Source organism: Notamacropus eugenii, chromosome 5, assembly GCF_028372415.1.
Source record: "Notamacropus eugenii isolate mMacEug1 chromosome 5, mMacEug1.pri_v2, whole genome shotgun sequence".
Lineage (NCBI taxonomy): Eukaryota > Metazoa > Chordata > Mammalia > Diprotodontia > Macropodidae > Notamacropus > Notamacropus eugenii.
Genome location: NC_092876.1, coordinates 273372731 through 273397275, shown reverse-complemented (window position 1 = coordinate 273397275; position 24545 = coordinate 273372731). Strand labels below are relative to the sequence as shown.

The following is a 24545-nucleotide window of genomic DNA, read 5'->3' as shown; positions in this document are numbered from 1 at the left end:
TTTCTTGTCTCTGAATCTTTTCAGAGTCCCTATACCTTAAACATGCTCCCTGCTCACCTCTGCTTCTGAGAATCTCTGGTATTTTTCAAGGCTCAGCTCAGGTAGTACCTCCTATTTAAAGACTGTCCTAGACCTCCCAGTTTTTATTCTCTTCTTCAAGTATTCTTCAAGTATTCTCTTCATGTGTGCCTGTGTGTGTGTGTGTGTGTGTGTGTGTTTGTGTGTATAGTATAAAAAGGAGAAGAATTCACAGGCTCTCTAATCAGAGGACATAGAATGAGATCTCATCTCTGAAGTTTACTATATGACCTTTGACAAATCACTTTACTAGGTTTAGGTTATCTTATCTGTAAAATGAAGGAGTAAGAATAGATAGCTTGAGAGGCTCCCTCCAGCTCTAGATTTGCAATGCAAGTGAATACAAAGAATATGAAAAGTAATTTCAAGAGAAAATTTCTAATAACTAGAGAGACCAAGCAAGACTTTATAAGGAAATGGTAGGTTAGTAGTTAGTAGTACTTTGAAGGAAGTTAGGCATTCAGTAAGACATAAGAGAGGAGTAAATATATTACAGATGGGGGGGGGACATGTAGGTTAAGGGATAGAATATCATGCAAGGAAAACACAAGCAGGTCAGGTTAACTGGAAAACCTAGTATATGAATAGAAGACAGAAGACACAAGATTCGAGACAGAAAAGGTAGTGTAAACCATGGCATGAAATGGAAACCATAACATGAAGAAGAACATTGAATTACTAGCATAAGAATTTCTACATTTTATCCACTTAATATTTTTGAAGAAAGGTGTGACATAATCAGATCTGTGTTTTACAAGTAATTATTTGATGAGTTTGTGGAAGAGAGATTGAAGAGGGGAGGTATTAGAAGCAGAGAGACCAATTAAGAAATTATTTCAATAGTCCTGACATAGGTAATGAAGTCCTAACCTAGGTAGGCATGATATGAGTGGAGAGAAGGGGATGAATGTTCAAGATATTGTGGAAGTATAAGAAAATGTATATAGAACTATAGAAAGTGATTGAAAGTGGAGGTGAAGTGACATAAATGAGTAAAGAGTAACTAAAGTTGGGAACCTGATGGCACAGAATGATAATGATCTTCACAACAGAAAAGTGAAGAGTTTGTAAGAGAGATGGTTTTGGAGGGAAATGATGTTGTGTTTGAAAAGTACTGTTTCAGATATCCATGGGACATCCATATTCCCTTGATCATCAGGCAGTTAATATTATAGGAGGTAACTTCCTATGTAAGAAGCAAGGTCTTGAGGAAATAACATTTAAGCCTTCAAGGGAGTTAGTGATTCTAAGAGTAAAAGGAAAAGATTGAAGACTGTAGGTATTATAAAATGTCTGTGCAAAGACACAGGCAGGAGACAAGACATAATATATGGGGAACAGCAATAGCTTGGCTAGAGTTGTCCAATTTGGAACACAGGGCTTATGTTGGGAGGGTGGTGGGCATGTCTATTAACCCTGGAAAGATAAGCAAAAACTAGCTTGATGAGGACTTAAAATATCACACAGATGCTTTTGTGTTCTATTCTAGAGGCAATTGGGAGCCACTGAAGCTTCTTGAGCAAATAAGTGACATGATCAGATGTGTGTTTTAGTAATTTCAGGTTTGCAGCTGTATGGAAGATGAATTAGAGAAAGGAGAGGCTAGACACAGGGAGATCATTGAAAAGGCTCTTTAAACATATATATACATATATAAATATGTGTGTATGTACATAAATTAATAAATAAATGTGTATAATACATATACATATCTATGCATATCTATATCTATTTTACATCGATATGTGTATTCCTCCTTCCCCCCCGACATATGTGAATATGCTGTATTTCCCCTTCCCATCTCGCCCCCCAGTAGGATTGAATAATGGCAAGGCCTATTTCATAGGATCCAAAGCAAGCTGCCCTAAATACTTCAAGAAGGTGATAAAGAACTGAGAAAGCTAAGGACAACTTTTGCCAAGCTTCCAACTCCTTTCTCTTTTCCATACCTTTACTAGGTATCACTTAAAAGTCCAGATTAGCAAAATCCCCAAGTCTCTGGGAACCCCTTAAGTGTTCTGTCATTTAGCTTTGCTATAGGGATTAGTGAGTGTGACCAACCCTGGTCATTCCAAATCTAGTACTTTTTCAGATCATAGGTGGAGAATTTCTTATTCTCCCTCAATGGATGAATCTCCAGTGCCTCTCTTCTATATCAAATAATTCGACAGTGTCCTTTGGCTAAAGGAAGACTAAAACTAATTGAGTTATCTGTTGACCAAATTTTTTGTGACTCCTTATCCAGGGCCCTCTCAAATCTTCATATCAGGTATTTGTAAATACTTTTATTTGCAAAATTTGTAAATATTCTCATTTGTAAAACTGATCAATAGCATGACACTACAGTGAGTGCTTGACCCCTTTAGAATCACAGAATGATAGACCTAGATAGATCTAGAAGCAATGTAATCCCAGTTGGAAGGTACCACAGAGGCCATCTAGTCTAAACCACATATTTTACATATGAACAAACTGCTTATAGTCACAGAGGTTCTAAGCATTCAAGGCATGATATGAATTTGAGTCTTCTGTCTCCTGAGTCAGTACACCTACCACATTACCTCCTAAGAACTTGAACATCAGCTAAGACCAAATACTCTATTTTACAGATGAAGAGACTGAAACTTCATAGGTTGACCTCCCCAATACTAATACAGTTGGATAGTAATAGACCTGAGAATAGAAAATAGGTCTTCTGACTCCTAATCCAGGAAGGACACTCTCCACTAATGCCCAGGAGTGTGCTAGAGTCAGTTCAAACTGACTCATGAGAACTGATTGCTAAATTTTCAATATATTATTTTATTTTGTTGATGGGTTAGGCTTAATAAAGTGATGGAGAAAATGTTAATAATGAAGCTTAAACTTAAATGTGTGCTGTGAGTACATTTTTCCTGCTTGAGAACCAATTGTTAAACATTTATCTGTACACTGATGCTAAGACAGCTTCACATAAAGTAGGAAGATAATTGCAATATTCACCATAAATGCACTTCATTACACAAGGATACTTCCCTAAAAAAAAAAAAACACACACACACAAACATTCATGAACATTATTGCCAGTAGGAAACTACAATCACTAATCACTCCCAGATTGGAAGGTGCAATAATGAAATGCTTGTTCCAGTCTTGGATTATAAAATACTAGATGCCTGTGGCTATCCAAAGTGTTAATACCCTTAATGTATAATGGCTGAAACTTTGATTCTTTCAGAGTCATTGACTCCGATAACTGGAGACAAAAACGAAGACCAGAGACCATAATATTCTTGACCTAGAATAAAGAGGACAGGGAAGTTACTGATATAGCCAAAAAAAAAAAAAATAGAATTTAGGTCTCCTTGACTCTAAGTCTAGTGTTTTCCCCCTCTCTACCACACAGGTGATCTGCTGACTTTGCATTCTGCAAAAAAGAATGCCATGCCTTCTTAGCATCTGTGCCCCAGACATTGTATAACCAAGGTCCATTGAAAATTTTCCAAATTCTGAAGCCAGGACTGAAGAGAATCAAGGAGTCTGAAAAAGCAGATGGGTTATCAGGCTGAAAGAAACTGATTCAATTACCTAAGTGGATGTCTCATTCTTCTGGGTTCCTCTCAAGGTAGTTTTAGAGGACAGAAGTCAGAGATGGTTCCAGTCCTCTGCATGGAGGGCACCAACCTGAGAAAGGACTTCGCTTTCCAAATGACTTGAAGCAGAGCCATTTCTACAGCAGCAGTAATCCAAGTTCTCCAAACTATACACTATTAATTAATTCCCAATTCAATCAGTTAAAATTTACTTTCACTTTCTTACACTTGGGATCCTTTAAATACTTTGATCTGTGTGCATTAAACATAAAGAACGTAATTGATCTGTTTGGGCCAATTATGAGTATTAACTGTGATTTTGGTGTTGCCATAATTGATACATTTGTGATAAAGAGTCAGAACTATTCTGAGGGTTCTGTGTATTCATCCTGACCTCTCTGATTGGAGTCATTCTTTCCCCAATAGTAGCGACACAGCATGGTCAAAGTAGAAAATAGGATTGCAGTGGGGAGAAGGGAAGAAGGCAATTGGTCTATATGGGGCTGATAAAGAAATCAGACTCATTTATATATACCTATATAATTCATGGTCAACTCTCATTGCAAAGCCCAAAGGTAGCAGAGACAGTTTTCACTTTCTCACCTATGTTTCAGAATACATGGTTCCCTTTATCTACTTGAAGTCAAACCTAAATTTACATGGTATATATTCAGAGTCATAACTAGGAATTTTTATGTCTGGGGCAAAAGAAAGGAAAGGCTTAGGGAATGTGGAGTGCTCACCTGTGCTGTGGCTGCTGAAAGGAGGCACACTTTAGCACATCTCAAATTTTCTATGCTGTGAAGAACTGGCTTCTTCTGCAAAGTGTGGAGGCAGTTTGTGTATGTGGCCACTGGAAGAAGAAAGTATGCAGTATTGCTGGTAGCCTCTAAATTTTGGTAACCACTGGTAAAACACCAGTTTCCCTTTCCTAGTTACTATGCTGTGTACATGTTAAGGGAAGGGATGGAGTCTATACAGTGTTATTTTCCCACAGAATTTGCTCTGCTAGGTACTGCTTTAATGCAAAAGGCATAAATTCTAGGGAAGGACAAATTGATAGTAGGAAAGTAGAGATTTTTTTTTGGTGAAGTTTGCCTTTGATTGCCTGCTGGTATCCTTTACATATCCTTCTCCAATGTTCTTCAAGCTATGTACTGGCTGTCCAGAGTGTTCAGGATGGATTTTTCTGCATGGATCTGCCTTCCTTGAAAGTGCCTCATTCTCAGAATATTTTTCTCCCCTCCTCCCAATCTCTCTCTTTTTTCCTCTTTCTTTTTCTCTCCTTTCCTACTGTGGCCAGCACAGTCGGGAAGGTCCAGGGCGGTTATGGGGCTCGCAGAGTGAGGGTGAAAAGACAGGCAGGACATAACAGTCTGAACAAGCTGAGTTTATTCTAGACATATTGAGTCAAAAATCAGGGAGTCGGGGAGCTTATATAGTAAAAAAAACCATAGGGGTAGCGATTGAGGCATGAGAACGGAACAGATCTTGATAAGCAGCAAGGGAGGCCTCAAGGCCTCTTTTCTCGGAATATTATCCTGTATAGCAGGGGCCCTGATTCCTGGAACTTTAACACCCAAATTCAAGGATGTGCACCTGAGAACAATTTATCACTTAACTTCTCAAGTCAGCTATATTCTCCCTTAGAGGCGGGGAACTCTTGATAAGGGGCTCTTTCAAACCCCTCAAGGTTCTCTACACTCTCCTTCTATGCTCCCATCACAATTCCATTTTCCTTAATGTTTCTGATTTCAGACTGGTATAAGCAGAGAAGCAATCTGATAGAAATATTTCACCTAAAGGTTTGAATGTTATTATGACAACTGGCTTTTCTATTATAATTTGAATTTTAATAGAAGATACTTATTAACTAGAATCCCCTACTGGTGGAACTTCAGATAGTGTAGCTAAGAGAATGATAACAGGCATTTCAGGGGGATTATTTTTAAGGGACAGTGTTTCCCTAAAATCATAGAACCTGAGTGACTGAACACTTTCTGTGTTGGACTAGACCAGCTCTGCTGATTCTTCTAGTTCATGCTGGTCAGTAAGTCAACATAGTCTCAAAAGTGGCAAGGAAAACAGGCCTATGGAATGGGAGGAAAATCAGTAAAATCTTGATTCAACCTGCCTAGCCAGTCTTTGAAATGATTGCTTACTGATTATTGGTGAAGTAAAAACTATTAATGCTTTACTCTATGTTTTAGGCACAATCTACCAGAAATAATTTTCTTTACTTTAGAATTATTCTAAGTATCCAAGCATCTCATGTTTAGAAAGGGATAGATTTATAGTGTATAGATTCATATAGTCCCTATGTGAAATTTGCTAGACATACTGCTAGGTACTTTATAGCTTTGTAGTTATTTTAAATGGAACTTCTCTTTCTAGCCTTTTCTGATGTTTTGTTGGTTAAATACAAGAATGCTAGGATTTATGTGAATTTCCCTTATATCCAGGAACTTTGCTGAAGTAACTAATTATTTTAATTAATTTCAGAGTTCAAAGGTTTTTAAGCACATAATCATATCATCTATAAAAAGTGATCATTTTTTCTCTATGTTGTACTCATTTTCTTGATATCTTTTACTTCTCTTATTATTATAGCCAGCTAGCATTTTTATTAAAAAGTAGTAGTAACAAGGGGCATTCTTGTTTTATCCCTATTCTTATTGAAAAGGTCTTTATTTTATCTCTGTCACATGAACAGCCTGTTTAAAAATATTATACAAATGTCAATTTCTATTATCATTCCATTTTGTTATTCTTAGTATTCCTCACTAGTCCCAACTCCTTGTGAGCTTATGTTTTTTGTTATTATTATACATAACTTTACCACTCTGCTGTGCTTTTCTTAGCTAACTTCCTTTCATTCTATCCTCTTTATAGCTTTTAAAAATTTGAATTGGTCAATGAAGGCCCTGTTGCTTGAGTCTTTAGCCAAAACATGTCTCTTTAAAATGTTCCTGCCTCCCCTTTTTTTCTACATTGGAATAATTTTTGTTTATGGTTGGGTCCTTTACTGTGTAATTACTGAGATCTTCTACTTCCTCTTGGTATCACTTCTGTATAATTTTAGGTTATGGTATTCTATTTATCATTTCTCTTAATCTTCTAAAATCTACTCCCTGGAAATTAAAAAAGCTTGTAAGATTATATCTAGATTCCTTTTCCTATTCTATTATTATTTCTGAGCTGAAATGGCTGCTTTCTTTCAAAGTTCATGAAAAATAAATTATGCATAAAATGGAACAAAACACTTTGGGGACTATATTCTACCTCATTCTGAACACTCTTCTTCTTACAGGATTGAATTAATTATTTTGGTTATCCAGTCATGCATTTTATTGTCTTGTTCCTTAAGTTTTTTTAAGATGTCCAGATCATTTTCATGCAGATTTTTTCATTTTTAGTTCTTACAAAATTAGAGAATAATACTTTTGGAAAGAATCTCAAGCATCATCTAGTTTAATCCATGACTTATTGTGGCAAATTATTATTTTCTATTGTATTGATAACTAATTATTAAATTAGGATTAAAGTTTCCACCTTTATTTCCTCATTAAGGGACAAGTCCCTGTAGATAAGTCAGTAAATCTCTGAAGGACATTGATGTTAGATGAGATTTCCCAAATCCTCTAGGTACATGCTCTGTGATCTTGAGTAGGATTAACCCCCCAACTAGAAGATTTTACAAACAGAATCTAATCTAGAATTTTTTTGTCCTTAGGAAGTAAGTCTATATCCTTGAAGCCCCCTCTCCCCATTACAGTACAGGGCAATCCAGCTTTTGAAGGAGAAAACCAACCAGAATATTCTGGATAGAGATGGATTTCTTTCACCTGGAGGAAGTCATATAACCAAGTCATGTCCTAAGAAGAAAGAGCTGAAGAGGTTTAGCCTGCCTCCTTCTTAATATGTTTACCCTCTCATTAATTGTTCACCAGTCAGGGTTTATTTTCACCTGTCTGGGCATCGCATTTTCCAAAACTATGTAGGTGTTCAGGGATCTCCATGGGTTTGCCTTTCATTACTGAGAAACCATTGAACATCAATTTGATTATTAGCTAGCCTAATTAATAAATTGATTATTAATTATCCAGAAACTCTGTCTCTTGGCCTTTTAATTCATCTCATTACCAAGAAACTCTTCAACACTCTGTGTTACAAGTAGTCATTTGCCTTCTGCTTGAAGATATATTGAAAGTGAACAACTTCATTCAGAGGAATTTCATTACATTTTTGATAATTTTTAGTGTTAGAAATTTTATCAAGCCAACATTTCCATCTTTGCTACTTCTAGCCCTTGTTCCTACTTCTGCCCACTAGAACCAACTAGGTACAGTATAATCCCTCTTCTAGGTGACAGTTGAAGGGCAGTTATATTATTTACATGGAATCCTTTATTCTTCAGGCTAAATTTTCCCAGTTCCTTCAATAAAGTATTATATAGTGTAGATTTATGGTTCATTAATATTCTAGTCGCCCTCCTTTAAGTATACTTCAGCTTATTAATATTCTCTCTAAAATGTGGTGTGTAGAACTGAGCATGGCACTCCAGATGTAATCTAATCAGGCTAGATTGTTGCTGGAGATACTATTGCTTCCGTGTTTCTGAACCATATACCTCTATAAATACTACATAGTATAAGCTTAGATTCTGTGTCTTAGATGCCATATTACATTGTTGACTCAAACTAAGCATTTAGTCCTCCAGAACCACCAGATCAATTCCAGCCAAATTTCTTTCTTGCCATTCTTACCACTTATATTCTACTTGTGAAATTAATATTTTGAACTTGAGTTTAAGACTTTGAATTTATATTTATTAAGTGTCATCAAATTTGCTGTGCATATTTAATCATGATTTCCAAGGGCAGACCCAGAAGCAAGAATGACTGGCTGGATATTAAAAGAGGTTTGTGTTGGCAGCAAAATGATATTTCAGCATATCGATATATTTCATTGTATTAGATTCAGCCCATCATAACTGGTAGAATTTTTTGAATATTAACTTGATCATGAAGCTTTTTTACTATCCTCTCTTGTTTTGTATAATATGAAAATGTGATAAACAAACCATCTATACTTTCTTACAAGTCATTCATTAAAATGTAGAAGAACTTAACCACAGACACATTTTTGGGACATATTGCTAGCAGCCTTCCTCAAGTTCATATGAACTCACTGCTCCTCATATGAATTTACAAATATTACCTTGCCTTGATATTTTCATTTTCTTAAGAGGAGTATATCTTCTTAGTGTCACTATCCTTTTTATCTTATATATTTGTTTTAAATGAGTTAAAACAAATCATTCATAGCCATATTCTTGTTATGATTTCAATAGCACCAACTCTTAGTTATGACAGCTTTGAAAATTTTTTTAAAAATTGATTTACTTATTTTTAGTTTGCAAGATTCAGTTCCACAAGCTTTTGAGGTTGAAATTTTCTCCCCCTCCTTGCTACCCTCCTCCCCAAGATGACATGCAAAAGACTCTACCTATACTTTCACATTAAGCATATTTTCACATTAGTCATGTTACAAAGAAGAATTAGAACCAATGGAATGAGCTATGAGAAGAAGAAACAAAACAAAAAGAGAGAGCAAATAGTATACTTCTGCATTCAGACTCCATAATTCTTTCTCTGGGTGTGGATAACATTTTCCATCATGAGTCTTTTGGAGTTGTCTTAGAACCTTGCCTTGCTGAGAAGAACCAACTCTATCAAAGTTAGTCATTGCACAGTGTGGCTGTAACTGTGTACAACGTTCTCCTGGTTTTGCTCCTCTCACTCAGCATCAGTTCATATAAGTCTGTCCAGTTTTTCTGAAGTACTCCTGCTCATCATTTCTTATAGCACAATAGTACTCCATTACATTCTTATACCACAACTTGTTCAGCCATTCTCCAACTGATGGGCATCCTCTCAAATTCCAGTTCTTGGCCATCACAAAAAGAGCTGCTATATTTTTGAATATGTGAGTCCTTTTCCCATTTTTATGATCTCTTTGGGATATATCCATAGAAGTAGCATTTCTGGGTCAAAGGGTATGCACATTTTTATAGCCCTTTGAGAATAATTTCAAATTGCTCTCCAGAATAGTTGGATTAGTTCACAACTCATTCAACAATGCAATAGTATGTGAATTTTGCCACATCTTCTCCAACATGTATAATTTTTCTGTTTTGTCATGTTAACCAATCTGATAGGCTTGATGTGGTACCTCAGAGTTGTTTTGATTTGCATTTCTCTAATGAATACTAATTTAGAACATCTTTTTCCATATGACTATAGATAGCTTTAATTTCTTCCTCTGAAAACTGCCTATTCATATCTTTTCATCTTCTATCAATTGGGGAATGATTTTTATTCTTGTAGATTTGACTCAGTTCTCTACATATTTTAGAAATGATGCCTTTATCAGAGACATTAGCTGTAAAAATTGTTTCCCAGATGTTTGCTTCCCTTTAATCTTAGTTACATTGGCTTTGTTTGAGCAAAGCCAGTTTTATTTAATGTAATAAAAATTATCCATTTTGCATTTCATAATGTTCTCTATCTCTTGTTTAGACATAAATTCTTCCTTTCTCCACAAATCCAATAGGTAAACTATTCCTTGCTTTCCCAGATTGCTTATAATATCTGATTTGATATCTAAATTGTGAACCCATTTTGACTTTATTTTGGTATATGGTATAAGATATTAGCCTATGCCCAGTTTCTATCATAGTATTTTCCAGTTTTCCCAGCAGTTTTTGTCAAATCTTTGGGTTTATGATGATAGTAATATACTGTTTGATAAACCCAAAGATTCCATCTACCAGGATAAGAACTTGCTATTTGACAAAACTGCTGGGAAAACTGGAAAATACTAACCTATTCCACTGAGCCACCATTCTATTAGCCAGAACCAAGCAGTGTTGATGATTGCTGCTTTATAGTACAATTTAAGATCTGACATGGCTAGGTCACCTTCCCTAATATTTCTTTTCATTAATTCTCTTGATATTCTGGACCTTTTGTTCTTCCAGATGAATTTTGTTACTATTTTTTCAAGCTCTAATTTTCTGGGGATACAACCAAGATGACAGAGTGAAAGCAGAGATTTTCTTGTGCTCTCCCCCCAAACCCCTCCAAATACTTGTAAAAATGACTCTAAGCAAATTCTAGAATCCAGAAAATCACAGAGTGAAACAAATTTTCAGCCATAAACAGCCTGGAGGATTGATGGGAGGTATCTATCACACTGGGCTAGGAGCAAAGCAGAGCACAGTCTGGCTTGGGTCATGCTGGCATGGACAGGGTCAGAGCAAGCCTCAGAGGACTGAACTGCTGGCAGCTGTGGCAGTTTCTGGACTTCTCAACCTACAAATGCCTAAGATGGCATAGAAGGTCAGTGGAAGAACTCTGTGGGACCTCGTCTGGCTGGGGTCTAGCCCCAGTCCTGGGGTAGAGGAGGAAGTGGTGCCGGCAGTGGCAGCTAGGGCAACTGCTTTCAGAGCTCTGGGCCCACAGACTGTGGGATATTGAGTGACTGACACAAACCCCTGAAGACTGGGACAATATCTCCCACTTTTACTGGAAGCAGAGTCCTACCTGGACATAAAGTTAGAAAGTCAAGTATTTGGTTGAGATCATGAACAAACAGCATTAAGAAAACCTCAGACTACAGAATCTTACTTTGGTAACAAAGAAGATCAATACATACAACCAGAAGAAAACAGAGTCAAAGCTCCTACATCAAAAACCTCCAAGAAAAATATGAATTGGTTACAAGTCATGGAAGTTCTCAAAATCTTACTAGATTTTGAAAATCTAGTAAGAGAGGTAGAGAGAAAATTGGGAAAAGAAGTGAGAATGATGCAAGAATATCATGAAAAACAAGTCAACAGCTTACTAAAGGAGACAAAAAATACTAAAGAAAATAACACTTTAAAAAATAGAGTAACTCAAATGGCAAAAGAGGTCCAAAAAGTTAAGGAGAAGAAGAATGCCTTAAAAAGCAGGATTGGCCAACTGGAAAAGGAGGTCCAAAAATGCACTGAAGAAAATTATTCCTTCTAAATTAGAAGGAGCAAATGGAAGCGAATGATTTTATGAGAAATCAAGAAATTATAAAACAGAATGAAAAGAGTGAAATAAATAGAAGAGAATGTGAAATATCTCATTGGAAAAACCACTGACCTGGAAAATAGATCCAGAGAGAGAATTTAAAAATTATTGGACAACATGAAAGCCATGATAAAAAAAGAACCTATACATCATCTTTCTGGACATTATCAAGGAAAACTGCCCTGATATTCAGAAACAGAGGGATAAATAGATATCCCAATAGGAAAACTCCTAGGAATGTTGTAGCCAAATTCCAGAGTTTCCAGGTCAAGGAGAAAATATCATAAGAAACCAGAAAAAACAATTTGAGTGTTGTGGAAATACAATCAGGATAACACAAATTCTAGCAGCTTCTATAGTAAAGGATCAAAGGACTTGGAATATAATGTTCTGGAAGTCAGAGGAACTAGGATTGAAACCAAGAATCACCTATCCATCAAAACTGAGTATAATACTTCAGAGGAAAAAATGGAATTTCAATGATAAAGAGGATTTTTAAGCATTCTTGCCAGAAAGAGCAGAGATGAATAGAAAATTAGACTTTCAGATACAAGAATCAAAAGAAGCATAAAAGGTAAACAGGAAAGAGAAATCATAAGAAACTTCTTAACATTGAACTGTTTATTTTGCTAACTAGAAAGATGAAATTTCTAACTTATGAGACCTTGCTTAGTATTAGGGTAGTTGGAGGAGATAGATAGATAGATAGATAGATAGATAGATAGATAGATAGATAGACAGATAGATAAGATAGATAGATGGGCAAAGAGTGAATTGAATATAAAGGGATGATATTTAAAAATAAAATTAAGGGGTAAGAGAGGAATTTATTGGGAGAAGGAGAAAGGGAAAGATAGGATGGGGTAAATTGTCTCATATAAAAGAGGCAAGGAAAAAGGTTTTACAATGGAGGGGAAGACAGGGGAGGTGAGAGGGAATAAGTGAACCTTACTCTCATCATATTTGGTTTAAGGAGGAAATAACATGCACACTCAATTGGGTATCATATCTTACAGAAAAATAAGGAGGATGCAGATAAGGGAGGAGGGATGATAGAAAGTAGGGCAGATTAGGGAAGGGGGCAGCCAGAAGCAAATACTTTTGAAAAGGGACAGGGTCAAAGTTGAAAATAGAAGAAGTGGGGGGCAAGAGAAGATGGAGGGACATATAGTTATTCTTTCACAACATGACTATTATGGAAGTGTTTTGCATAACTATACATGTATAACCTATATTCAGTTGCTTGCCTTCTCAATGAGGGTGGGTGGGGAGGGAAGAAGAAAGAGAATTTGGAATTCATAGTTTCAAAAACAAAAATTGTTTTCACATGCAACTGGGAAATAAGATATATAGGCAATAGGATATAGAAATCTATCTTGTGCTACAAGAAAGTAAGGGGAAAGGAGATAAAAAGCATGGGTGATAAAAGGGAGGGCAGACTGGGGGAAGGGATAATCAGAATGCATACCATATTGGGGTGGGGGAGAGGGGAGAGATGGGGAGAAAATCTGGAACTCAAAACCTTATGGAAATGAATGTTGAAAGTTAAAAATAAATAAATTTAAAATATTTTCTGGTAGTTTGGTTGGTAAATTAAGTAAATTAATTTAGGTAAAATTGTCAATTTTATTAGGTTAGCTTGGACTACCTATAAGCAATTGATGTTTTTTCCAATTATTTAGATCTAATTTTATTTGTGTGAAAAGTATTTTGTAATTTTGTTCATATAGTCCCTGGGTTTATTTTGCAGGTAGATTCCCAAATATTTTATAATGTATAACATTTTTGACATAAAATTGATCTACATTTGGTAGGAGTTCTAGTGTATGTAGTTTGTTTTCCATACTTTGTGCATTCATGTACAGACATCTTGAACACATGAGTTTTTGTGGTTGTCTCACTTCTTAGCTTTTGTCTCTTCTGAATTATTGCTTCTTTCTGTACTATTTTTCTTCTTATTCATTTTCTTCTACTGCTTACGGTAAATGAATTAATAGAGAAAAATAGGAAGTTCTCTCTTTTTCTCCATGCTCATTTTAAACTAATTTCTGATCGACTTACTCAGCTTTCGTCCTCTACCCTCTGATTTTATTTCATTCTTTTTAAGTTTTAGAATTGCTGGGGAGCAAAAGCTAAGTTTGAAGCTCCAATGTAAACTAGGAATTCTATGATTGTCATTCATCTGTTCATCATTTTAGAAATATTCACTTAATGACTATTGAGTACAAACCATTGTGCTCAGTATTGAGGGCTATAGAAAAGAAAATTAAAGGCACCTTCCTTGTCTTCAAGAATCAGTAATTCGGTAATGGAGATAATACAGCTCTCACAAAAAGAGCACATGATTAATTCACAAAACCAATATAAAGTGTGAAATGAAGTCTGACAAGCTAAGTATCATTTACAGAGGAATCAAGTGCAACTTCATGAAAGAAAAAAACTTTTGAGTTGGGTATAGAAAGAAGGATAATGTTTTAACAGGTAGAGATAAGGGAAGGGCATTCTGGATACTGAGAACCAATTGAACAAAAGTATAAAATGAATCTTAGGAAATTTGTGATTTCTGATCACCTTGTGCTATCTCTGATAAGGTTTGTATCCATTTTTGATACCTTCCGTTAATCAGTGCCCCAGAAGCTTGTTTATCAAACTAATCTCATCCCTTAGAAATGGGATACTGTATTCTTAAAGAATTTGCAACTTTGTATAAGGAGAGTAGAAACACAAACAAGCACTGATTATGCGTCTATATTCTGTTCCATTCTTTCAGGTAACCTATTTATTGAGTGTCCATCAAGTACAAAACATGGTGCTAGGAGTTGGGGGTGATACAAACCTTATGGATAATACAGCCTATTAGGGCAGTTGAAACATGTACAGAAATAGCCCTATGAAACAGAGTAGACTGTGACAAAGGGCATAAAAGAGATATGAACACAATGCTATTACGGTTCTTGGGAATGGATTTCTACTTTTAATAAGCAGAGATAAGGTGGGATCTCTGGGTGGAAGTAATGGCATGAGAAAAAGCACAATGGTAGCATTGCATATAGGTATTTTGTAGGAATGATAGATGGCTCATATGGATTTAAATGTAGGGAATATGTTCGGAAACAGTGGCAGAAACTGAAAATTTCATTTAGGGTAAGAACAGGGAGGATCTTGAAAACAAGAATGTCGAGTACTAGAACCATGAACTTGTATTTTATTGACTAGACAATGCAAAACTAAGAATTTTAAAGCAGAGGACTGGCTTTTAGAAGGTTGTTTCAGGTAGTCTAGACCACAATTTGAATAGTGGCAGTGGGATTTGGAAAGCTGAGACAAAGAGGAGAAATGTTCTAAAAAAAGAGTGTAGAATTTGGTGACTGATTGGATATTGGATGGGATTTGTGACGGCAGCAGCAAAGAAGAAGGATATCTCAAAAATGGCTGTGCATGTTTGAGATTTCCAAGTGCATACCCAGAAGGAAGAGGAAGTAATTTTTACAGATAAATTTTATTGATATTATTTGTTTTCACAGTGCCTAAATTTCTTCTTGTATCCCTCCCTTCACTCTTCCAGAATATCATCCATTATAATAAAGAAATTTTAAAAGAAAAAGAGAAAGAAGAAAAAATTCACAATAATGATCCACATACATATTACAATGTATTCATGGTTCAATACTCATGAATCCTTCATCCCTATAAAGGAATGGGGAAAGTTTTCTTCTCATAACAGTTTTTTGGGGACAATTTTATTCTTTGAAATTTTGCAACATTCATTTTGTATTGGTTTATAGTTGTTTGTCTTTCCATTTAATTGTTGCAGTTATTTATTTTATTCTGTTTCATTTTGCACCACTTCTTGTAACTCTTTATTCATCATATTTATTATTTCTTAGAGCATAATCATTATTACATCCCATTCCTGCACTATAATTTCTTTATCTGTTTCCAAACCGAGGGCATTTACTGTGTCTCCAGTTCTTGGCTAATACAAAAAACAAAACAAAACAAAACACTTTGCTATAAATATTTCACCAATGGAACCTTTCTTTATAGCTATGACTGTTAATGTTTAGGCTTAATGTAGGCTTTGTGTAAAAATAAAAGCTTTCTAAGAATTAGAACTACCAATAAGAATAGAATGTTACAGGTGGTAGCTTTATCTGACCTGAAACTCCAACAGAGTTCTTTAAGCAGAGGCAAGAGGACAACTCTCAGGTACGTCACTGAAATTTTTCAGATATAGGATGGACCAGTTAACTTCTGAGGCCCCTTCTAACTCTAAAAATCAACCATTCTGATCAGGATAATGGTATAATTGCCAAAATAAGGGAAGTCATAAGAGGGACCTGGTTTGGAATGGGAAGAGGGGTAAAGATAAGTTATCTGAAATGGGAAAAAGATGTAGTATAAAGAGCAAATGTGTATCTTCACCATTCTTGTGGTGTCTAATTTGAATGAGATGTTGGCTTTATCCTTATGTCAATTCTCTTATTAGTTCCCTTTCAAAATCTGTGTAGCTGATGTAAATAAAGAGCAAAATTGGATACTATTCACTCAACTAATTACTTTTTGTAGGGCATCTTTATGGTTAATCCTTCAGCTAATTCTTGAAGTAGTTGCTTTCACTTATTACTCTTTAACATTCCAACATATTTCATAGACCTACAAAAAAGTATTTAAAAAAAGAATTAGTCTTCATTTCTTTAGATTATTAGATATTGCTTGGAAGTTTAGCCTACTAATTATCTATATAACTATTACTTTAGTGAGTCTATTTCAGAGAGAGAAAATGACTAAAAGTTTAAACACCTTGCATTTCATCACTTTATTCTACATCAAGTCACTTATTTACTTCAGAGATCTTTTTACTTCAGTATATCTATACTTATATATGTCAGTTAAGTGGGAAAAATTCTCACCTCACATAAAACTATGATCAGTGTTCATTGTCTTTGAGAGGTTAAGGCAAGAGTTGAATGAAAATTTGAGTCCTATATTGAGAGAAAAGCTATACCTTTCACATATCCACATTCTCTTTTTTTGTACTGGTGGATAAAGATAGGACCTTTGGACTTTGAAATTCCAGCACAAATCTAGAAGAACATCTGGCAGACTTTTCTTACTAGGGGCTAGAAACCACTGTACTTTAATTAGCTTGGTATGAGCCTCCAAAGTTCTCTGGCTTTAAATAGATACACACAGACTAGTGGCTTTCAAAATTCAGAAGGAATCCTGCTCTCCCAGTAGTACAGTGGACAAAAAACACTTTCCCTCAACCAAAAGCTTGGGACCTACTCAGAAGTAGAAAATATATATCCATGTCAATGGGCAGTAAAAGGAAAAGTTTTAGGAAGGTGAAGATGATAGCTTATTCATATTGTAACAGAGTAAGTTTCTCTAAGGTCAGAGAACCAGGAATTTTTTCATCACTTTAGTCAACACAGTTTCATGATGTTGCTGCAGGATAAGTAGGACACTGATGCCAATAAAGTGGCTGCAAATCCAGTTACATATGTACTTTGCTTACTGTTTCCAAATCTGTAATCCTGAGCACAGTGAACTAATTTTACTTTTAACAGTTTTACATTTCAGTACCATGGACAGTAAACTAGTCTTCAAAATTATCATGTGACTAATTTACTTGACAGAACCCCGTGAATTCAAACTGGCTATAGGTAAAATTATTAACTATGTGAAAAATGTTTTCTTTAAAATCCTACTTGTTTTCCTGTACTTCTATAGTAGGAACATAATGCCCCTTTTTATATTTATTCCTTCAATCATGAAAGAAAATGATCTTAAAAGTAATTTACTTTGTTCTAGCAATACAATGTGTTTCCATGTCCAGATGTAATTCTTTTTTCCATTTACCTTAGGGAAGAAAAATTCTTAGGTGAAAGAAGTGTATTTCTAATAATGATATATCTGGAACAATGATCTTTGGATTAGAGGTGATATTTTGGATACAGTTTCTCTTGCTAACATCTTTTGAATCATGTCATGTATGCCTGCTGTACCTACTATTCAGCAACAAAACATTGGTTCAATTCTGCAGACATAATGGTATAGGTATCCAAGTGACCCTCAGCTCCATATACATCAAAGAATCGATATATTCATTTTATCATGTAGCAGATGGGGTTTATCTGTGCAAGAAATGACTGATATTTTGAAATGGAGAATTTCTGGAAAGAGATAGAAAAATTATAATTAAAGTTGTTGCAGCTTTATAAATCATGTATAGGTACATGTATATATGAATGTTCCTTATTTCCAGCAATTGGAGAAAACTGATAAGGAACCAATAGATCTGGGTAAAATAAAGCCAGTTTCATGTTACCTAACTACTTTCTCTTTATCATTTTCATAGAGTGAAGCAAATTTGACCTTAATTTAGCTTCCCTATACTTTAATGTTTCAATGTGTAAAATGGGGAGAATGTTTATATAATTTTCCTCACAACATTATGAGTAAATTACATTGTAAACCACAAAGATTTGGATAAAGAGCATTATATTACTGTGTAGTGAGGCTCAGGACTTAGTCTCTCAATGCAAAAGCACACTTAGTGGGACAGTTTCCCAGAACATTCACTAGCTATATCTTTCCCTCAGGGTGATGGTGGAAGAGGTCCCCCTAAGGATTATAGTTTTTTACTGAATCCCAAAGCTCAGTCCTCCATTCTGGTCTATCCTTACAATATTACTCACAATTGTTTTCTCATTCTGTTTCATTAAACACTTTGAAAACTCATTTAGAACCAATTAACATCACTTAGCACTTAAAATATATAGCTAGGAATAGAGGCAAAAATACATCCCTCAGGGCAGTGCCAAGATGGTGGAATAAATGCAGGGACTCACCTGAACTGTTTCCTCAAACTCCTCCAAATACCTTTAAATAATGACTCTAAAAAAAATTCTAGAGTGGCAGAACCCAGAAAAAGATGAAATGAAACCATATTCCAGCCCAAGATAATTTAGAAAGTGGGCAAGAAAGGGACATCAAAGTACAGGGGTTTCTAGCCCCTAGTAAGAAAAGTCCCCCAGATGTAAACTGGGAGCAGACCTCTGGGGTGACTGAATGAGTGGCAGCAGTGGCAGTTTCTGGACCTCTTGGTCAACAAACAGTAAGGGAGTCAGACATCTGGTCAGAAGGAGATTTACAGAGTTTTTTTGCTGACACCAGGTGCATGACTGTTGTATTGCCTATATATGGGGATGGGTTGCAGTCCTGGGTCTCAGCCCCAGGTTGAGGAGGAACACTAGCATGACAGAACTTATAGCTACAGGGAAGCAAGAACCCTGATCACAGTTGCAGGGAGGAAAAGAGTCCTTGTGGTTGCTCACAGACCAGTGCACAGTACACAAGAATAGTAAACACTCCTTTCCCTAGATCATACTACCTTGGAAGAGCCAAAAACTTACAGGTCCCCAGATTTACCTTGGAAAACAACTCCACAAAATCCTGAAGTTTGGGACACTCCAGCTTTTGAGCCCAACTTGAGCATAGAGTTAAAAGTCAAGATACAGGCTGGAAAATGAGCAAACAGCAGGAAAATATACAGTCTATAGAAAGTTACTATGGTGATAGGTAGGATCAAAACACAAACTCAGAAGAAAACAAGAAAGTCAAAACTCCTACATCCAAAGTCTCAAAGAAAAAAAATAAATTGGCTCCAGGCCACAGAAGACCTCAAAAAAGATTTTAAAATCAAGTAAGAGAGGTAGAGAAAAAAATAGAAAGAGAAAAGAGAGTGATGCAAGAAAATCATAGAAAAAGAGTCAACAGGTTGGTAAAGGAGGCACAAAACATACTAGAGAAAATAATGCCTTAAAAACACAATAGGCAAAATGGAGAAAAAAGATATACAAAATAATGAAAAGAATAATGCCTTAGAAGGCAGAATTGGCCAAATGGACAAAGGTGTATATATATGTGTATATATATATATATATAAACTCCCTGAAGAAAAGAACTCCTTAAAAAGTAGAATTGACCAAATGGAAAAAGTGGTACAAAAGCTCACTGAAGAAAATAATTCCTTACAATAATAGACTTGAGTAAGTGGAAGCTAATGACTTTAGAAGACATCAAGAAACAATCAGACAAAATCAAAGAATGAAAAGAAATAGAAGAAAAGTGAAACATCTCATTGGAAAAGCAAGTGATCTGGAAAATAGATCTGGCAGAGATGATATAAGAATTATTGGATTACCTAAAAGCCATAATTCTAAAAATGGCCTAGATATCATCTTTCAAGAAATTATTAAGGAAATTTACCCTGAGGTAGAACCAGAGGGTAAAATATAAATGGAAAGAATCTGCAGATCACCTCCTGAAAGAAATCCCAAGATGAACACTCCCAGGAATATTACAGCCAAATTCCAAAGCTCCTAGGTCAAGGAGGAGATACAGCAGGCAGCCAAAAAGAAAAAAATTAGAATATCATGGAGCCACAGTTAGGATAATATAAGATTTAGCACCTTACCTTAAAGGATCAGTGGATTGTGAGTATGATATTATTGAGGGCAAAAGAGATAGGATTACAACAAAAAATCACCTACCCAGCAAAACTTCAGGTGGAAAATGGTCATTAAATGAAATAGAGGATTTTCAAGCATTCATGATGAAAAGATCAGACAGTGCTAAATAGAAAATTTGACTTTGAAATACAAGACTCAAAAAAAGGTGAAAAGGCAAGAGAAATCATAAGGGATCCAATAAAGCTAAGCCGTTTATATTCTTACATGGGAAAGGGATTCTTTTAAATCCTAAAACTTTTCTTATTAGGGCAACTAGAAGGGTACACATAGATAAAAAATACAGGTGTGAAGTGAATGTGGTGGTATGATTATCTAAAAAATAAAATTAAAGAATGAGAAAGAAGAATGTCCTGGGAGAAAAGGAAAGGTAGAGGTAGAACAGGGTAAATTTTCTGATATAAAAGAGGCTGAAAAGAAATTTTTACAGTAAGGGGGAAATGGAGGAAGGGGGTAAAGAGCACATGAACCTTGCTCTCATTGAATTTGGCTCAAATAGGGAATAACATATACACTCTTGTATAGAAATCTATCACACCATACAGGAAAGTAGGACGGGAGGATAAGAGAAAGGTGGGGTGCTGAGAGAAGAGAGGGCATTATGGGAGGACAAAAGTCAGAAGCAAAAACCTTTTGAGAATGGACAAGGTAAAAGGGGAGTCTATAGAGTATGATAAACAGGGAAAGTAGGATAGAGGGAAATACACAGTTGGTATTTAGTGTGAAAAAATTTTTTACGGCAAGTTTGTCTGATAAAGACTTCATTTTTCAAACATGTAGAAAACTGAGTAAAATGTATAGAAATAAGGGTCATTCCTCAATTGTTAAATGGTCAAAGGATATACTAGACAGTTTTCAGATGAAGAAATCAAAGTTATCTATAGTCATATAAAAATACTCAATCACTGCTGATTAGAGAAATGCATATTAAAACAGCTCTGAGCTACCACCACACACCTATTGGATTGGCTAATATGATAGAAAAAGAAAATGGCAAATATTGGAGGGGATATGAGAAAACTAAAACACTAAAGTATTATTGCTAAAGTTGTATTCTGATTCAGCCATTCTGGAGGGTGATTTGGAACTACGCCTAAAGGGCTATACAACTATGTATACCCTTTGACCAAGCAATACCACTACTAGGTCTGTATACCAAAGAGATAAATAAAGGAAAAGGGCTTATGTGTACACAAATATTTATAGTAGTTCTTTTCATGGTGGCGTAGAACTGGAAATTGAGGGGAAGTCCATAAATTGGGGAATAGTTGAAGAAGTTGTTGCATATAATTGCAATGGAATATTAATGTGCTTTAATCTCCTTGCTTGCAGGACCCGAAGTCTGAGGGTGAGATAATCCATTGTTGGCATGGGTCAAATAACATCTCAGAAATGTCCTGGACCACTGAACTTAGCTTCTAGGGAAGTTCTGAATGAATTTCAATTCCTGGACCACTGGTGATTCTCCAAATCTTTTAAAACTGATAATGTCATAGCTTAGTTCAATTTGTCTCCAACCCTTATTCACCAAAGAGTAGAAAGAACAAACACAAAGAAGGAAAAACACACATGCGCACACACACACACACACACACACACACACAATGTATTCAAGGTCATATATCAGTGTGAGTGTGAGTGTGAGTGAAAGAATAAATGACTGATATCTTTCCACTTTGAAGCTTATGGTTCTTACTCACTGAAATGCAGTGAGAATTTTTTTCACCTTTAACTGACATAAATGCATACACATATACTCAATACACAGACTTAGAAATAATTGATAAAGGAGATGTAGGACACAATTATGGAATGCTGGGCATTTAAACATTCCCCTCATTCTCTCTGCTTGAAACAGGATTATACTTTAAATAGAATTAGGATAAAATTCTAATTGATATCTATATTTTGGCTAGTTATTTTCTTTTATAAGCATACTCATTTCTAGTTGAGAAGCTAATTATAAGGCATTTCTGCACCACACAGTAAGCAGCTAAGTAACCATCACAGAATATCTGCTTGCTCTTTGAATCAGGGACAGGAATTATCCATTATATGGCAAGGTAAGTGGGCTCACCAAACCCCTTACATGGATGGGTAGCAGCAGGCAGAGTACTCTGTATGCTCCCCAGATTCAGCCTTCATTGTCTAGTCTTCCCTCTTACAATTCCCTCTTACAATTGTGTTATTTCCTACTAATTCTGTCTAATTTATTTTATTTTATTTATTTTGATCCAGAAAGATTTGCTAAATAATGTTCTGTACACAGAATGGTATGATGGGTAAATGAAGTGAAAAGAAAAATGAAAAATGATCTCTGCCATAAATGACCTTACATTGTTCGGGGGAGGGGCAATGTCAAATATGCAAAACTCTCAATATATATGTAAATATGTATATATGCATATATGTGTATGTGTTTACAGAGACATACATGAATATATACACACATACACATATACACATACATCTATGTGATATTTGAAGAATAAGAAAGCACAAGCAACCTGGAGGCTCAGAAAAGGCTTTTCTTAGGAGCATTGAATGAGCCTATGAATTCTCAGAAACTTAGAAAAGAGAGAAGAGCGTTATGTTCATGGAAAAGAACCTGCGAAAAGAGAGAGGCAGAGGATGGAATGTCAATTTGGGGAACACACATAATCCACTTTGTAATGTACAACACATGACGTATTATAATACTAAGTAAAGAAATGTAAGCTGGAACCAGTTTGTGAAGGACTTCCAATACCAAGTTGGAGAGTTTGTGTTTTATCCTCAGTGGCAATTATTCAGTGACAATGAAGAGCCACCTAAAGTTCTTGGGAAGGGGATTTATATAGACAGACATGTTTTGGGAATTGATCACTCATCACTCAACAAATATTTAGTACCTGAATGAATGAATGAATGAAATGAAATGAATGAAATTATTCCTATTGGCGGTGAGCTTACATTGTAATGGGAGAAGAAAACAAGTAAATAAAATATATACATATATACATATATATATACACATACATATTCATACACATAAATATGTTTGTATGTATTATATAAGGTTAACACATACAAATATTTTTAAAAAGCACTTTAATTCAAAGGAGTTTGGGAGGGAGGGCACAACAGTTGGAGATGCCAGGAAAGGAATCCTGTAGAAGATGCTGCCCTAAATTGCCTCTTAAAGAAAGAGAGATACTGTATAACATGGAGGCAAGGAGGCAGTGCATTTCTGCCTTGGAGGATGGCTAATACAAAGAGAGGAGGTAGAGTGTTATATAGGAGAAACAGAGAGATGACCAGAATTTGGCTTGATTGTAAATTGTGGGAAGGAAAGTAATGTATAATGAGGCTGGAAAGGAGGGTTGGCCTAAGGTTGTGTAGGGCCCTAAGAGCTAAACAGTGGAGTTAATATTTTATCCTAGAGACAGTAAGAAGCCACTGGAGTTGGTTGAATCACATCTGCACTTAAGTAAAATACATTTCAAATAGTGTTTAGGATAAATGAATGAATCAAGTATTTATTAAGTGCTTACTATCTGCAAAACACAGTGCTAAGTACTTAGGATACAAATGGGAATGTAAGATAGACCCTGATCTCAAGAAATTCAGTCTAATGCAGAGTCAACATACATGGAAGAGTTGAGCTACAAGTCAGACATAAAGGTTCTCTGGTCTTTAGGTTGCAGTAGCAAAGCAAATGATAATACTTCTTCTTTAAAATCATTTTCACTGAAAAATTCCTCTCAGTTTCTTATGTTGAAGCATTTGACTAAGTACTAAGGCCTTGGTGGCAAGAATGTTCTTTTCTGGGTCTTCAGTATCTGAGTCTGTAGCACCTGTGGGAATAATGGCTAGGCTGCACCTCTATAAAGGTTGCTGTCCAAGGTGCTGAGGGCACTGGGCTGAAAGCATTGCTATTCCCAACCCTGTTAGGCCCAGGGTCCTGAGTTATCTTAATGATGGTCTGAGGGGAGATGACGGTCAAGTGGTAGAGTTGGTTTCACTTGCCTGGTACTTGTGTGTCCTTTTCTTTCTCCCACAGGTTGCCTTGTTTCTTCAGTTAGCTGGTTGCCTTCTTTGTGCATTATAATTGTTTGGAAGTCTTGGGAATGACTGGAACCTTCCCCGTAGGAGTTGCTTTCCTGGGTGATAGTTGTGGGGATTGGGCTAGAAGTAGGACTGATTTTCTGAGGATGGGGGAGGTTCTGACATTTCCTTAGCACCTGTGCTTATCT

General features: G+C 35.8%; 1 long non-coding RNA gene across 1 annotated transcript in view; it reads right to left on the bottom strand.

Annotated features, from left to right (window-relative positions):
• LOC140509179 (uncharacterized) overlaps positions 1–24545 on the bottom strand; it is a 61269-nt gene that overhangs the window by 16172 nt on the left and 20552 nt on the right. The window contains exon 3 of the long non-coding RNA XR_011968587.1: positions 4394–4503. This is a non-coding gene — a long non-coding RNA (uncharacterized lncRNA). The remainder of the gene's footprint in view (positions 1–4393; positions 4504–24545) is intronic.